This window comes from Pectinophora gossypiella, chromosome 4 (genome assembly GCF_024362695.1).
Source record: "Pectinophora gossypiella chromosome 4, ilPecGoss1.1, whole genome shotgun sequence".
NCBI classification, from domain to species: Eukaryota; Metazoa; Arthropoda; class Insecta; order Lepidoptera; family Gelechiidae; genus Pectinophora; species Pectinophora gossypiella.
In genome coordinates this window covers 4773709-4792164 of record NC_065407.1, presented here as the reverse complement: position 1 = coordinate 4792164, position 18456 = coordinate 4773709, and the positions used below count along the sequence as shown (strand labels likewise).

At 35.6% G+C, this 18456-nt stretch overlaps 1 protein-coding gene and 1 long non-coding RNA gene across 2 annotated transcripts in view; one reads left to right on the top strand and one right to left on the bottom strand.

The window, feature by feature from the left end:
• LOC126366216 (protein O-mannosyl-transferase TMTC1-like) overlaps positions 1-18456 on the top strand; it is a 169985-nt gene that overhangs the window by 109233 nt on the left and 42296 nt on the right. The window lies entirely within an intron of this gene.
• LOC126366376 (uncharacterized) lies at positions 1971-7212 on the bottom strand. Its single transcript, XR_007566345.1, has 3 exons — positions 7129-7212; positions 2894-3045; positions 1971-2253 (listed from the first exon to the last, which is right to left on the bottom strand). It is a non-coding gene; the product is annotated as an uncharacterized LOC126366376 (long non-coding RNA).

The following is an 18456-nucleotide window of genomic DNA, read 5'->3' as shown; positions in this document are numbered from 1 at the left end:
CAGGATAGGTTTACATTGGAACTGAAACGGGTAATCTTGCGTGTATTGCCTTTAAACCCTGGTTCAGCGTTCATTTGTATATGGCTGGGACTCCACCAAAGCGGAGACGAGACGACCGGATATATGTTTTTTTAACAACCAATAAAATTGCGTTTTTGACACATGTCTAAGCTTCAGTGGAAATCGTTATGCGGAGATGTGTAATAATTGTATGGCGCGATGGAAGCGGATATGTGAGCTGTGCGCGGGCGACGCACAGCGAAGACGAGAGGGTGTGAGCGGCGTGCAGAGAGCAATTATGTACCGTTCTCGGGAATGCTCCCAAAGTCGGAATGTTCCCGTTGTAGAAACTCCTTAATATCAAGGGAACTAGCTGGTATTTTTCCAATTGTTCTTTTTTTAAATAGAATAGGCTCACGTTAGACCACAATCTCACCTGATGGTAAGTGATGATGTGGTCTAGGATGGATCACGCTTGCCTATTCACTCTAGCCTTGAAGACTCCCAGATGAATTATTTCTTGTTCTCTGGTCTTATCTGCCAAATGTTAGGTAATAAACCTCTTTTTACATAAGATTTGCGCCTTTTTACTGCCGAGAATGTTCCCACATTTATTAAATCGATCGATAATTTTATCACGTTGCGCATATTAGCCCTGCTGGCTTCGCCTGGGTATATTTGTTACCCTAGTCTTTTTGGATAAATGCAAATCATAACAATGAAAAGATCACGCAAATCTATTCAGTGATGTTCGACATCAGCTGGAAGCCGATGACTCTTTTCTAATTCTTTTTTATCATGTACCTAATTCAAATTATAATTTTAATAATAGTTTCTTATTACGACATGAAGTTACTGTGACTAATCTCACAACAACAACAACGCAACAACAAACAACAACAACAACACAACAACAACAACGACGACAACGCTGGATGTCGTCAGCGTAAAACTTGAAATTAGCATAAATTTTCACAAATAAGTACTTAAATATATAAAATAATTAAATTATTTGTTAGAAAAATATTGGGAGAACACAGCACGACGTTAGGGTTTCAATTTTACCGAGAAAATCAGCTACGATGTTCTCTTGTCTAGAAGATAACATAACTAAATCAAATCAAGTGGTCTAAAGTTGATTTGATTTAGTTTTGCCTGAGGTGGTATAATAAATAGTTGATTTGAAATGATTATTCTATGCTAGAACAAAAAACATGCTTCGCATGTAGCTGATTATCTTGATGGCATAAAAACCGACGGAGGGATTATGTCCTTTCCAAAATGGTAATTTATTTATTTGGGCCATGGGCTGATCGTCTGTCATTGTAACAGAACGCACCACAATAATCGTCGCGGTTGGAGTCATCTAGTTTATTTTCAATAAACTTTAATGTACATCAATGTGTACAAATATTTGTCTAAAAGTTAGTAGGTACTTAACAGTAACTAAAAGGTTTAGCTATGGGGTGAAATATTTTTTCGACATTTATTTATTATTTTCGTCCTTTTGAATTTATATTTTTATTATTATAATATTCTTTTATTTTTAGACTTTAGACAGGGAAAAAACCATAATTGGAACTTTGAGAAACATGTAGGCTTTGTTTCACCTTTAGGCTTCATAATTTCATAGACCTACAAACAAATGGAATTCAGTGGTCTCTGCTTGCCCTGGTGGGAAGTGGGCGTGAGTTTATGTATGTATGTATCTACAAACCAATATGGAAGTGATAATGATTTTCTAGTGGTTATACCATTATTAAACTACTTAATTCTTAATTCGAATCTAGTGTTTCTATAAGGCAACTTTTTTTATTATTTTTATAAATTTAACGCCATCTATTAGGGAATAGATTTGGATAAGTGCGTCTACTCGTACATAGATGGAGTGGGAAAAGGACTGACATTTGTGAAAAGCAGGACTTCAATTCTAGGCAGCTTGATAGCTAGAAGTCATTGTAGTACCATAGCTTGCCAATAGATGGAGCTGTACGATATCAATAAAAATAATCAACCAGGGTATTATTAATGAAACATACTATTTTTCTCCAAAACTGCTTTATTTACTATTGATGTTCATAATTAACAATGTACCTTTGATGTGAGAAACAGTAGCGTGCTTGTAGGCTTAAATCTTTCATCTTGCTAAATCTGTCCGTCATTCACATTTGTTTTCCTATAATTTTCTTGAATATCTGCAACAGATACCAGGTTTGGAGTAGATATCTGTCCCTCCTGAATCTTTGGACGATTCTGAAAGTAATTAATAACTGAAATTAGGGGTAAATTTTATGTAAGAGCATAATCACTGTCTAGTACCTACTAAGACGATGACTTGCATTTACTTATTGTTTCCACAGGTATTATTTATGACTCACAGGACTCTAATAAACGAATAAAAACATGTGAATACAATAGAAGTAGGATTCATTCTTATTCTCAAAAGAATATGAAGGGAGATCAAATCTCATCATGAAAGCCAGTTTTAACCGAAACCGTTTTGCTAATAACTTTATATTTTATTTATCAGTCCAGAAACTATTGGTTGATTTCATGTCTGGTGGGTATGTAATTTACTAATTATTATATTACTCATCAATAAAACAAGGTTGTTAGTGACTGAGCATGTGTAGGAATCTAAGGAATATTTGAAAAAATTTCATCTGTTAATATCTCATTAAATCCTAAACAGATTCAAATAATTCTTGTAGTCCTGATAAGAACTATCTCTCCACACATGGAGTTAAGTAATAAAATTTTGCTTGATTGCTGTTTGATAGTTGAAATTATCATAAGAAAAATTGGAACAAATGGTTGAAACAGTGACTTTTTGCACTACGAATTTCTCTATAAAATACTTAACGAATACAAAAGGTATTTATTAATTTCTTACCTGGTGAGTGAATATTTTATAGGATACATTATAAACATCGTCAAGAAGTCTTCAATCTTACTAATTATTGTAGCTAAAACCCGTACGTTGCATCTTATTTTGTCTTCCTTCCATTATGATTCCCACTATTCTGTAGTCATATTAAACACAATCTGAAAGGTTTAATAATTATATTTAACACAAAAAGTACACTAATTGTCCAAACAATACAAACCACACTACTTGATTCAACTGTTTTGTTTAACTGTGAGAACGAATGAAGGATATGTTCAGTTTACGTCACAGGAATACATAGATTATAAAAAGGTATACGAAATTTTAGAGTTTGTTAATTAGGATTCGAGATAGGGATGTTATTTTGAAAGAATATGTACGAATTTATGGAATAAAATTATTTAAAATACAAAAATAGACATTAGGATAGTTTGAATTTTCGCGGGAGTAGCAAGCACCAAAAGGGTGTCGATGTAAAAATATATGAATGAAGGGTTTTGAGCTGGTATATTTTACAAAATTGAAAATAATTGCTATATTACGTAGTATTTCTTGTTGAAATTGATTTATAAAGCAAACGAAGTTCGTACCTATTGTTTAAAATATTATTCTAATTTTTTAGAACTGTGATTCGCGAAAATTGAAAAAATCATGGAAAAAAAAGTAAAACTAAAATAATGCCAAGTGTGAATCGCATTATTTGGAGGGGTTCCGTGCCTACGATTGAAAGAACATTTAGTGAACAAAAACATGAACGTGAGTTGATCGTGAATTTTATATTGCTAGTATGTTGTCGTTGTTAATGACAAGCCAAAACATGCATTGGAGGATCGGGTTTGTAGAGTGGGGGATCTTTTTAAATGTTTGATTTATTGTGTTTCTTTGAATTTGTAGTTGTGATGGCAATGGAGATGCATTGTTTTTGAAAGTTTCAGCTACCTAATTGTCACAGTTTAAGAGATATAGAGGAATTTAGGTATTTTCATGGTTTTTGTCTCCAAAAACGGAACCGTTTTTGGATTGTTGACAAGGTGTTGTATTGTACGCGTTTTAGACCCTAAAATAGAACAATCTAGAAGTCACGCCACTTTCGCGTACACAGAGAAACAGCCAATAAGGTTGAGGAGCTTGGTTTGTGTAGATTATGTAAATTACAGATGTGTGCGAGAAACGTCAGGCAAATGGTCGAGCGAGTGTTTGGCTTTTTAGAAATTCTACAAATTTGGATATATTTTTTATCTAAAATTCTGCAGTTCTGATTTGTTATATTAAATATAATTTGATTAAATAAATAACATCATTAGTATTATAGTCTACTTTAGAATAAAAATAAAATTATTTGAAGATTTTTATGTCAATAGGAAGTATGAGATTTTCAATAAATACCTCGATTGTCAATGTCGGGTAAATGTCATTTTGATGTTTTTGGAACGCTAGTGGTAGCAATATCGCGATTGCCTGAGGGAGGAGTCAGAGAATAGCGGGTATAAAAGGGGTTTTGCACGATTTTTTGAGGAACTTCGTTCGTGGCATTAGCAGCAGGAGGTGCTGTCGGTATGATAGAAACTTCGCTCGGAACAAGAACAGCAGGAGGTGCTGCCGGTTTAGGAATTTCAAGTCGGACTAGCTATTCTGTAAGTTGGTAGGGATCCGTTCTGCTGGATTACCAGCTGTCGCGACTTTTGAGAGCTCCGTAGCTCAGGATTACAGTGCGCGATTATTATTTTGTCAAAATATGTAAATTTGCTCTTTAATCAGCTATTCGAACCTTCCGTGGTGTAGCTGGTCGTCTACCGCGCTAGAATAGGGATTAGAATTAGTTTCCGTGCGTAGATTACGTGAAATATTTAGGGTTTTGTCCGACAAAAGTCCGCGGAGTGCGCTGTAGGGACCTTGTTAGGTTTAAAATAGGAAGTGTGGTGTACTAATTACCTTTTCTTTCAGGCATCGTTGGAAACAGGTCTGAGATCATCAGATCTCAGACGACAGGTACAATTTTATGCTAAAGATAGGGCCCGATAGGAGTAGGATGTGTCAAAAGTGTGTAGGGAAGCTTGCGAACGTAGGGATCATGTGCTGCTTGTGATTGTTTACCTTTGTTTGTGTTTTGTTATTATTTATGTTATTTTATGTATTTAGTTTATGTATGTTTATCTATTTAACTTTTGACTGACATTTTACTGACGCGTAGGGAATGACTGCTTGCGATATATTCTGACTGGATTTTATTATCTTATTGGTTATGTTTGGGCTGTGTGTCAATGTTTACAATGAAAATTGTACATATTGACGCATAGACTGAACAAAAAATGTTCTTCTTGTAGTTCTGTGTGTTGCGATTCACATTTCGAGGTAATATAATTATTGCCTGGAGATGGGGAGATCAGTATGCAGAATGAGGTATCCTTGTTTTAGAGGTAACCTCATGGATTTAGATTTTTACCTTATATTGTGAACCTAGACTGTTGGTCCAGGTTGGATTGTAATCTTGCTGTGTTTTATTGTAGTTAGAATTCCCCCGAGGATTCTATTCGAAAACCAATCTGAAGTTACACAGGGTGAACCTTTATGGTTTACGGCCTGCTACCTCACTGTGTCAATGTAGAATAATTGTAGGAACAGTTGTTGTTACCACTGTAACATGGTTCTGGATTGTTCTATAGTGGTGCTTTGGGAGATACAGCTATCTACAGGAGTGGGGCGGTGAGATATTATTATCCATGACCTTCTTTCTGATATTGGGACAGGATGACCATCCGCCAATATGAGATGAAGCTAGATAATCAGTATCGAGCCAGCGCTGCGACTTGGATAGTCAGGTTGGATTGCCTCCTCCTGATGAGCGGTTGTGCGTGGCGATGCTTTCGAGTATGAAGACTCTAGCCGATGCCATATAATCAGTAGTAGTATTGTATGGTATGGGTCAACTTTGTCCTCTTGTGTTATAATGTAAATTTATTATGACCCACTCTGGACCTATCAGTTTATTGTGGCTTATTAAGCCATGTAAATAATACAATTAATTACTAATTTTAAATTGAATTACAAAAGTCTAGATACCATGAGATGAAGGTAATGGTATTGATAATGGCTTTTGAATAAACTTATATACTCTGAATCTGTGTTGTTATTTCACCTATGTGACTTAACATGACTTCTTATATACTTACTTGTATTGTCCGGGCCTGCCTGGCTTGATTACACTGATATACAAACCAATTCTACACAATTTATTTGTGTTATTTTACTATTCTTTTACCTGATTATACCTTAATGTCACTGCTGCCAGTTAGTGACATACCTAACTTTACAACCTATACCTTGTCCGGGGGTTTACCTGGCCTGATTTCACTATGCAACTTGTTTGCTTACTAATATGCAATATTATTGCAATAATGCATTTATGCATAACAATTACATCCAGTTTGACTGCATATATTCTTGTGATTCATGGTTGGTGTCATATTCATGACCATCCATCTCACACTCATACTTATTCCTATGGCTGGTGTTATTGCAATGCCGCTGAAGCCATAGTAGGGCCGTTAGGGACATTTTTGCTTAGTATACTCGGGGTCAATCCAGTTCGGTAGTCTCTGCTTCTGTTGATCCTCTTGCACTGTGGTGTATTGGGGGGAGGACAGTGATGAGTAGCTGCATATTGCCTTCGGTTGCTAAGTCGCTCATTCGTTTTGTTAGGGACCTTTTGCTTAGTATATTTGGGGTCAATCCAGTTCGGTAGTCACTGCTTCTGTTGATCCTCTTGCACTGTGGTGTATTGGGGGGAGGACAGTGATGAGTAGCTGCATATTGGCTTCCGGTTGCTAAGTCGCTCACATACTTACCTTTTTGCGCCATGGCTATGGTGCTAACTATGCATCACAATGAGTTGTGTTGTTAGATTGGATGTAAATCTGTCTAACTTAAATAATTTTTTTTACATATGTGAAATTGGTGTTGGGAAGCTCTTCCCTTTACCTACCAATTATTTACCTAATGCTCCTGATATGTCACATTTATGTGCTTATCATTTCATAAAAAGACCTATTTGTTCTTTCGGAGAGGGGCCTAAATCAGGGTAGGGCCTCATTCGCCGGTGAGCGTGGTCGGGGCTCGAAACGGCACCCTATACTATTAGATTGTTGGTATGGTATTCTAATCCTTTTCCTGTGTTCCTAGATCTTTTACAATAATAAAACCAAATTCCTAAACATATTTTAAATAACTAACTAATTTCTTACCTTCTTGTAAGTCTCTCTTGTTTAATTATAAGCTTTAATCAGTGTCATTAAGTTTAGGTTTGCTTGGCGTTGATTTGACTGTTTTAAACTATAAATACTTATAATATCTCACATCCCATTGCCCTATTACTTAGATATTTACTTGACTTTCTCATATACCATAGCGACATAATTATAACCTATTTGTATTGTTATTAAGTATATATGTAGTATATTAAGTTAGTATTATTCTTTATTTACATGCCCTCAATAACATGCATTCATATCTGACTCAGCTACCTTCATATAAAAGAATTTGAGTTACTACAAAACACAACATAAGGTCCTACCTTTATACTAGACGATCACAACAATAATAATGGCCAATTTATTCACTTAGTTGACTATAACCCAGGGTCGAATCCTGGTCGTTTAGTCATTGGAGTTGAGTGTGTGGGGTTTTTAAGTAATATATGTAAAGGGGGGGTCGTTACATCATTATGAATTACGCGCGTGGCTTTATAACATAGACTCACGACGATATCCCAATTGTAGTAGACTAGAGATACATCTATGACATGCAAGATGAACTAATTACCTACACCGCACCAAGCTTTCTACAAGACCAACGTGATAGGTGATGAACTGTGTCTTTATTTAAATACATACATAAATAGCCTATAGACATCCCACTGCTGGGCACAAGTCTCTTCTCTACCTACCGGAGGGGAACCGCTTTGTATACGAGTATGTTAAATGAAACCTCAACAGAAAGGTCACAATTTCAAGAATGAGATAATCTTGTACAAACTAGTCGCATGTAGGTTCATTACGACCGTAAAACATTTCCCGGGATCGAGTGCGACGCTCGTTACCAACTGCTTCGATGACCATTGTTCAAAATGGCGGCACAATTTTGTGGGCCATTTGAGGTCGGAACGGGTGAAGTGCTGGGATAGAGATTATTGTGGTTCATTTAGAACGAAATGATTGTTTTAGGAGGTCGATTGTTCATAAAGGGTTTATGCTAATAATAATGGGGTTTATTTACACAAAAAAATAAGTACAGTGCATTATAAATTTTCGTTATAGAAAATAAAAAATCAAGTTAAAAAGAAAACGTAAATACCCAGTTATGAAGTATGACTATGGTGTATGTGAGAAGGTTTAAATATTAAACAAGTGTTTGAGGTTTCCTACTAACTTACAACCGTTACAAAGGTATGATGCGTGAAATTCGTAGATAGAGTAAGCTGTTCAGTTGCTATTAGTATACGTAATAAAGTCGACTAACTAAACCTTGTAGGGCTCGAGGTTTCAGATACAATTAACACGTTGGCAGTCCAGTGATCCATATACGGGTCATTACGGACTAGCTCCATACGTCCGTGACCCATACATGGGTCACTAAGAAACGACCAGGTACGCACTAAGGGCGGGTGCTCCACTTGGACCCCGGGTAACTTAGCAAAGGTTTGTATTACAGTATGTTTGCTGAATGCTACTGTCCACTAGTTTGAAGGCTGAACTGACTGAAGATTTAGTAAAAATATTGAAATAATCGAAAATATCTGTTTATTCGGCTTTACTTTTTCATTAAACTAAAATGACATAATAAAATTGAAATAATATGCGGGACTTACAAGGAAGTCAAAACATTTTGTATGGGGACTGTCAACGTGTAATGTAAATAGGTGACTTTCACGGACACTAATCACCAGTGATTGACTTTTCATTCATAATTCTGTGACAAATGAAACGAGACATCGCATAATATAAGTCTTTGCGTCCGTGAAAGTGTTAAATAACATTGAGCCTTACGACTATGATTAAACAATAAATAGGCTTATACGTACATACATAAACTCACGCCTATTTCCCACCGGTTTAAGTAGATACTCACATCACTAATTTAAGCGCCACGGTCTTGTCGGTGTAGCATTATCCATGCTACTTTTTAGGGAAAAATAGGGCAGTGGTTTCCCTCTTGCCTTCCGCCCCTGCAGTACTCTGTCTGAAGCGAGTGGGATGGCGTCCAGAGCAGTGTATTTCAAAGCCCTACTAGGACTCCTGTCCTCCGCCTCTGAAAAGTACTGACAGTTACTGCTGCCCTGTGTCAGGTTTCAGGGTTTCAGAGACTATGGAATTGTATTTGCTTCGATCCTGACGAGAAGTGCTTATAATCCGTGTTAAGTAAACATAATCAGTACCTAGTTACTATACACCTGTTCATACTCATTCGGGATACATGTTAAAACTGTTGGGGATATGTAGGAGTATTGCGCCTATACTGTCATTTTTTTTTTAATGAGATTGATGATAGCTTTGCAAAGAGTGTACCAGTGTACGTGTATAAGAAGACAAAAAACGCGCAAACCTAGAAAGCCTGAGCACGTCTTTGTTAAAATAAAATACCTTTTCATAGCGTTTAGTATTTGATTTATTACTCTAGACGTTTTATTACGGACCTTTACTTACTGGAAAGAAAAGGTCGAAGAATTCTTTTGACGTTTTGGTAAAGAAGCTAGCAATTTAGATACTATAAAATTACATAGACTCTATAGGATTTGCGACTTTGACGGTGAATATCGCGAGAGTAGGACAATAGGCACCACTATAGAGCGACACGGGCCTCTAGCAGCCCGCAGGATATCTCACATACAACCAGAATTACCCCAGCCCCGCAATTTATATAATATTGACGGCTCCGACCAACACACACAATGAATGCTATATACGCAGATGAATATCGAACGGCTCTTGGTCGAGCCCTCGATAAAATGCGCGCCGCGCGCGACGCGGTAGCTGTACCGCGGGGGCTGAACATTGTTATGGCATTTTTGAGTTATTCGTCAACTCGTCCCATATGCCTACGGCCCATTTGGGACGAGTTGAAGAAAACAGAAAAAAATGTCATTTTTATTGTGCAACTCGTCCCATTTATTTTCTGTGTGGAACTTTAAATCTCATCAACGTTGAGTACTGTCAGCAAGACAAGTGTTAATATAAAATGTATTCCTTTAAACTGTTGTCTTCTTAAGATTTTTTTATCAACATTGTTTTGATTATATTAATATTATAAAATTTAAAGATTTAAAGATTTTCTGCGAAAATAGTTCATTGTTTCATTTTACCGACGTATGGACAAATTTTATCAAAGGTACAAGTGAATACAATAGATATTTATGGCTTTTGGTTACTTGCCGAAAACAAACAATGGTTGTGGCGCTTGCTTTTGAAGTAAATGATGCAGGTGGCCTATGAATAGAAAAATGAGACGGCAAAATATTTTTTGTTTTTTTTTGTTGTCCAGTGATGTTTTATAGACAATAAAGTAATAAAATTACTTTGTTGATCCTTCTCTTATCTTTGCACGTGCCGCTCTTGGAGAGGGAATATTACATAGATATGATTGATTTAAAAACAGGGTTAGTATGCTTTCTACTTCCCGACAGGAAAAGTGAAGTGCTACGTTATTCAGTGCCTGTGGAACATCTTCAAAAATATTACCGTTGCTTTGAATTTGGACTCCGATCCCTTTGTGAAATCTGTGACTCTGGCTTCGAATTTTGGACTTTGATTTGAATTTGATTACTGTGTGTTTAAATGGTGTAAACTCTGTGATGAAAATCTTTTTTAACTGTTTATTGCTTTATAATTATTACTTTTGTAATTTTTTATTATTATGTTCATTCAGTGACAAATCGGTATGATTAAATAATTTGTAACAAACACATAGTTGTTTATTATTTCTATCCTTACACTTTTGCTTCTGATTGTACATTTTATCATGTCGATACTAACGTGGGCCGAGTTGCAGAATGAAATTTTTGTTTATTTTGATTTTCTGCAACTCGTCCCAAATGGGCCGTAGGCATATGGGACGAGTTGACGAATAACTCGCATTTTTAAAGTTCAACGACACCCTAATCTAGTAGTTTGTTATATTAAGAATTGTATAGGTGTAATAAGAACTGCGACTTTACGAAGAAAGACCCTTGCTTTACAGATAAAAATAAGTTAACTTTATTGATACCTATCTAGTAGGAAATTCCCGAATACACCCGAATGGTGTCGAACTCACCCGAACGCGCGGCAATCAGTCGTACGCGTCACACGAATAAAACAAGTGGAGTGATAAACTACCGACATTTTCGCTGGTAAAGAGTAGTACATTCGTCATGACAAGTTCGGTAACTTTTCATCCGAAAACCTTATCGGCAGGTTAGTTGTTGAACACAGGCCGCGACTTTTGATGGAACGAATATGTATTATTTTTTATAGGAAAAACAAATTAAGGTTTTTGTATGCACTATTCTTATCCTTTTCATGGTGGGTGAATTTGTAGGCCTACTAATGATCAAAGAGATTCGAACTTACAGCTACGCGTGATACGATGAACTAAAGTCAAAGTCAAAGTATTTATTGCACACCATATGGTAAACAGTTGTTAGAAATATTATAGTATCACATATGGACCCGGGAGGGTATAGCAAAAACAAACAAAAATATCAAGAAATTACATTAGGCCAGAAATACAAAAAAAAAACTAAATAACTATTTATTGGTGATAGATTAGATTCCAGCCTAATGAAGGAAATTTCTACACCCTATTGACTGTTTATCATATTAGATGTGCTATATTTGCTAGAGAGTAGAGGTAAAAAATACAGTGTAACAAACAACTCCAAAAACAACAAACAAAGAAGCAACAATATTTGCATACTATTGTTGATAGCTGATAAGGGGGAACTTATAGGTACATCCATCTATTAATGTACCCTTTTCAAAGGCAAATAAATAGTATTTCTATTTCTATTTTAAAATATTACACACATAATTCAAAATTCATTTTTCTGAACTGAACTCATTCAACGAATACGAGACAAAAGAAAAGCGTAACAAAGGAAAGATTCGTAAAGAATTCGCGGTCAATCGAGTCTTGGCGTTCCGATCGCTATCAGATCAAATTTTCGCTTGGCCAATTGGGCGCCCAATCGTACAAATCGGGCGGCGTGTGTCCCGCCTTAGGGAAGAGTAACGCGAGTAGTAAGAAGCGCACGTACGCGAGAATAAATCGTACTGACAACTTGCAGATTGGATAGGTTTTTCGCTCAGAGGAATTTAAATGCCCGTCTAACCTGTTAAAATTGACATTTTCATTAACCTTCTTCCGGAGATATTTAAATTAGATCTATTTCTTTAAGAATTGTCCGCTTTTCACAACGTGAATCTTACTTATATTTGATTTTTATACGTAATATCAGGTTTTTACAACGTGCAACAAAGTTTTATTGCAAATTCCGTTTAATTATTTGATACTAAATAATATTCATCGATAAGTGAATTTATTACGTCTCTCATGCGTGAATTTTAGAATAGCAATATTGTAACCCGCGGAGAAAAATCGTCGTTGCATTTAGAAAGTTGACGGTAATTATTGTTTAAAAGGCCGAATAAGAAAAGTGAACAAAAACTTTTAATTGAAAAGTACAACTGGACGAACTCACTTCAAACTATGTTAGTCATTTGCAAGCTTCTGTGGAGTTAATTAAGTCGATTCTAGTTTACATTTATTGCAGTGAGAATCAAACTTCTTGATTTAAATACCTCTGAGACGTTAAACAACTTTTTTACGATCTACCTTGAGTCCCATTTAAGTAAAGAAATTTTTTCCTTAGATTTCTTTTTGACGTGATTTAATGTAAATTTGCCGCAAATGACACGAATTACTTGGCCGAACAAATCGGGAGCGCTGAGAGCTCTCACCCTGTACAATACAGCAGTCCTGGGGGTGCCCAGTTGGGCGCGAATCTCGGCTCAGGGCGTCGTCATCGTCTAAATGGATTATATTTGAAATATTTAATGAATTTTCAGATCGTTTATTTGACTATAAGTTATGTAAAGTAAGGCAGAGTTATAGGGTTGGTTCTTCTCGATCTCGTTAATCTCCTATTTTGTTGTATTGTTGATAATAATGAATGTTATTTATTCATTATTATTTAACCAAGAAAAGAATCGTGATTATTATTCTTATTTTATTGAATCATTGGTACAATTTTAAATTGTTTATTATTTAATTTCGTTTAATTCACTTCAGTTTGATTAAATTTGTTAAATATCAATTCAATTAAAGTAATTGACAACTGTTGCTGCAGCTATTTCTACGTACATTTGGAAAACGACGCAGAACATTTTTTTTTTCATTTATACTAATTTCAATAAAATTCGAATTATACTCCTTTGTGTATCAGAATATATCAGAAAATTCATTTTGTTTTTATTTTATACTAGCTTTTGCCCGCGACTTCGTCCGCGTTGCGTGTTATATAAGAGAGAGATCTTTGTGTGTGTGGGAGTGCATATCAAATTTCAAGCATCTAACTTATGCAGTTTAGATTTTTTCATACAATTTTTTTCCCAATAACTCCCATTTTTCAAAATACAGCCAAAAATAAACTTTATATTTACTAAGGTATGCATGCATGCTAGATTGAATCAATTGATTGAATTGATTTCTTTTTAATTGATTGTTCATTGAGTTTTAATTTTAATACACACTTCCTCTCTTCCCTTCAACGTTGCTGTGCCCTACAGGGTCCATGTTTTAGTTCCTATGCCTATGTAACACTCCATTGTACTACATGGAATGCAATAAATAATTTAATTGAATTGAATTGAAAACATCTATCTTACGCGGTTTCGTTTTTTTCATACAAATGTTTTTTTCCCGCTAACTCCCGTTTCCGTGGGAATTTTGCAATATCCTGTTGCAACTAAGGTTTAAGTTAACTAATTCAAGTTCCCGTGGGAATTTCGGGAATTCCTTTCTTAGTACACCTCTACGGTGTCTAAGGTACCTGCGTGCCAAATTTTAAACATCTTACTTGAATGGTTTAGATTTTTCATACAAAAGGATTTTCCCGTTAATTCCCGTTCCCGTGGGAATTTCGGGAATTCCTTTCTTAGTGCACCTCCACGGTACCTAAGGTACCTGCATGACAAATTTCAAACGTCTAACTTGAGTGGTTTAGATTTTTCATACAAAAGGATTTTCCCGCTAATTCCCGTTCCCGTGGGAATTTCGGGAATTCCTTTCTTAGTACACCTCTACGGTATCTAAGGTACCTGCATGACAAATTTCAAACATCTAACTTGAATGGTTTAGATTTTTCATACAAAAATATTTTTCCGCTAATTCCCGTTCCCGTGGGAATTTCGGGAATTCCTTTCTTAGTGCACCTCTACGTTATCTAAGGTACCTGCATGCCAAATTTCAAAAGTCTAACTTGAGTGGTTTAGATTTTTCATACAAAAGGATTTTCCCGCTAATTCCCGTTCCCGTAGGAATTTCGGGAATTCCTTTCTTAGTGCACCTCTACGGTATCTGAGGTACCTGCATGCCAAATTTCAAACGTCTAACTTGAGTGGTTTAGATTTTTCATACAAAAGGATTTCCCTTCACTACTCTGCTCCTATTGATTGTAGCGTGATGAAAAGTATACCATGACCTGTCCAGGAGTGTGAAGAATAATTGTACCAAGTTTCATTAAAATCCGTTCAGTAGTTTTTGTTTCTATAAGGAACATACAGACAGACAGACAGACAGACAGACAGACAGACAGACAGACAAAAATTTTACTGATTGCATTTTTGGCATCAGTATCGATCACTTATCACCCCCTGATAGTTATTTTGAAAAAATATTTAATGTACAGAATTGACCTCTCTACAGATTTATTATAAGTATAGAATATTGTATTTCAATTTTGTTGTATTCAACTTTTTGTTAATGTGATTTCAATAGTTATAAAAATAATTCAGAGTTCTGTATCACGGCATAACCTGCTTTATAAGGCAGGGTACATGAAAGCTACACCACTCACCAATCTAGTTTCTGGTGATATGGTATATGAATTTATACGATACATAACACAGTGTAAAAATGCAAAAAAGCTTAATCGACTTCCTCTCACCTATTGAAAACGGTTACGAGTTGATTTTTGAACATTGTCCGAAATCTTTAGTACATTGATCCTTCAAATTAATGACCTATATTATATCCGTTATTTCATGCTTATAAGAAACTATGTTCTTAATACATAGACTGCCTATATACGTCCCACTGCTGGGCACAGGCCTCCCCTCAATCAACCGGAGGGGGTATGGAGCATACTCCACCACGCTGCTCCACTGCGGGTTGGTGGAGGTGTTTTTACGGCTAATAGCCGGGACCAACGGCTTAACGTGCCCTCCGAAGCACGGAATCATCTTACTTTTTTGGACAATCAGGTGATTCAAGCCTGAAAAGTCATTACCAAACAAAGGACAGTCTCACAAAGTGATTTCGACAATGTCCTCATCGGGAATCGAACCCGGACCGTGAGCCTAACGCTCTAACCACTTAGACCACGGACGCTGTTATGTTCTTAATACAAATAAGTATAATATGTTTTAAATTGTCTACCTTTTTGGCGGAGATATCAATTTTATTACGCTTAGGTTCCATCAATTTTATTACACGAATAGATTTATCGTGGCGATAAAGTTGGACAGTCTAAATGAATCATAGAGACGATTATTGAAATGGATTAAAGTAATGACCGATTAAATGTCTGAATTCGATTTGTTGTAAAAAGTTCTTCGTTTCTCTAACGGCAACTTTAATACCTGTTTTATTTTATTATGATTCGATGGTAAAACGATTAGCATTTAGAGTGGTTTTGTACGAGTATCTCCTTACTTAAACTTTGAAGTATAGTTGGTAATTAAGCTTGATGCTAGGTTATAAAGCGAGCAGGGTGTGGTATTTTGTCTATGTTATACTCGTAATACATAAATCCGCGCCCCTAATCGCTTGTCCTCTTTGCCTAGATCAAATGGTATAGTCAACTAGGAACCCTTATCATAGAACCATTTTATTAGCTCATTAAGGCGCATACGCTCGAGCTAGTATCCTTTTTAGTTTTAAATTTAAAATATATTTTAATTTTAATATAAAGAAATTATGTGGGTTCTTAAAACTGAATAAAGATTTTATCTATCTATCATCATTTGAAAAGCGTGCGATAATACATGTTTAAATATAAAGTGACAGTTATAACTTGATTTACCAGTGGCTTGTAATAATTTGTTACTTAAAAGTGCAAGGTAATGGCCATAAAAACTCTATCTACAGATTCCAGGCAACAAATTTCATGTAAAATTCGTTCGTATTCGTTTTTGATTTGCAATACCGACACTACACATTTGTTACCCCAGGCGTTATTTGTTATCTGTTTTTCGATGACCGCGCAATTCCCAGCGGGTACCTATCGGCAAAGCGTGCAATCAACCAAATATATGAACCGTTACTGAACGAAATATTTTTTGAAATCATTTTCTACTTCACTTATGCAGATTAACTAAAATATAACATTCGGATTACTTACACGTTATTCGTGGAAAGATAAATAGCTATAAATGTTTAATTACTTAGGTAAAGTTTATTTAGATTTAGATTTTGCTTTTTGATCAAATCTGTATGTATTTTACATCAGCGGCAAAATATTGGTGCTAATTCCTGTAGACACCACTCAATTTTATTTTAAGTTACACCTCTCATTTTATTTAAAAGGGTTCTTTTTCGGTGGGTAATCGACAGGCTTAGTTTTTTTGGAACACACGTCAATTTTAGGCACAAATCTAAAACAACCCTTTTAAAAAATTACATTGGCCAATATCCCGACAGAATTAAGTTTGGGAGCACACGTCAAATGGTTTGCATACCAGCGAGATTCGCCCGGGTATTTTATTCATTCACTCATTCATTCTTTTTAAAATTAACAGCCAGTCATCCGTTTCTTTTCTTTTCGGGGGATAATGGTTGGTATAACTTTAAATAAAATTAGATGGTGTCTACAATATTAATGAAAAGAAATAAAAAAGGGACTTCTTTGTTTTTGAATGTTTTTTACTTTGATTAAGTACTTAAATTGAAATTTAGTACTTAACTCTAGATTAACTCTAGATTTTATCTAGTTTTAACATTCAAAATGTTTCTCAATTTTTGTACAGGCCGTGTACAGTAGGAACTTGAATGCGCTACTATAAAATATATTCTTATTATCAACTTCTAATCTAATTCTCAAAGAGAAAATATTTTCCTCGTTAATACTTCAAACTGCATTCGGTAATCGTTTTTACGTCCCGATAAATCCTAGTTTGGATTCGTTTCGTTCTCTTTCTAATTTTTCCTCAATTTCCCGCCGAATGAGCGTCGCTAGTACTCCGGCCATTTTGCTTTTTCTTTTTTCTTTGTAAGTGAACAAAACACAGCTTTGGTGCATTTCTTGTTGCCATAGTGGGACTAATTACGCGTGCTTTCCTTTGTAATTTCGATGCTAATTGTGCTTTAGGTACTCATACGGGCATTGTTTTGTTCCGGCAAGCTTTTATAATGAGCTTGCAGTATGAGGTTTTATGTTATAACGTGTAATATAGCCTTAAATACATATTGGTGCTAATTCCTGTAAATACCATCTAATTTTATTTTAAGTTATATGTGTCATTTTCTTATCCGCCGAAAAAGAAAGGGACGGGTAATCGACAAGCATAAAATTTATGGAACACACGTCAATTTTAAGCACAAATCTAAACCAACCGTCTAAAAATTTTACATCCGTCAATAACCCGACATAGTAAGTAGACAGCAGGTCAAACGGATTGCATACCAGCAACGTACCTTTTGATTCGGCCGGGTTATTCATTCATTTACTCATTCTTCCTAAAATTAAGAGCTGTGAATCATCCGTCCCTTTCCTTTTCGACGGATATGAAAATGACGGATATAACTTAAAATAAAATTAGGCGGTGTCTGCAGGAATCGGGGCCATTATCTACCTCTGTTTTCTATTATGATTTCAGAGAAGTATTTTTAAAGGGTGACACTGTATTTTGTTGCTGTCATTGATTTACATAGTATTATCATAGAATAAAGAATAATACTACGTATAGAACTGCAACTCTCCGCTCCCCACGAGCGTCTGAGCTAGGTTTACCTCATCCCCCCTCGAACATAGTTTAGACTTGAATCGTATGGTGTCAGACGTCTCACACACAGATGCGCGCGTACGATAATGTCAATGTGTAGTGTCTGTGTATAACGAGGTTGTTTGTATGAAGTGTCCGAGGTGTGGTATTATTATACTTAGTATTATTGCGGTATATTATATTCAAAATGGACGAAATTCAAATTCAAATTGTATCCTTATAGTGAAAACCACGTAAGTGCCTTGTGGAAAAACATATTCGAATGTTATTTTCGCTAACAAAACCTCGCATAGACAAGGTTTCAATCGAGGTAAAAAA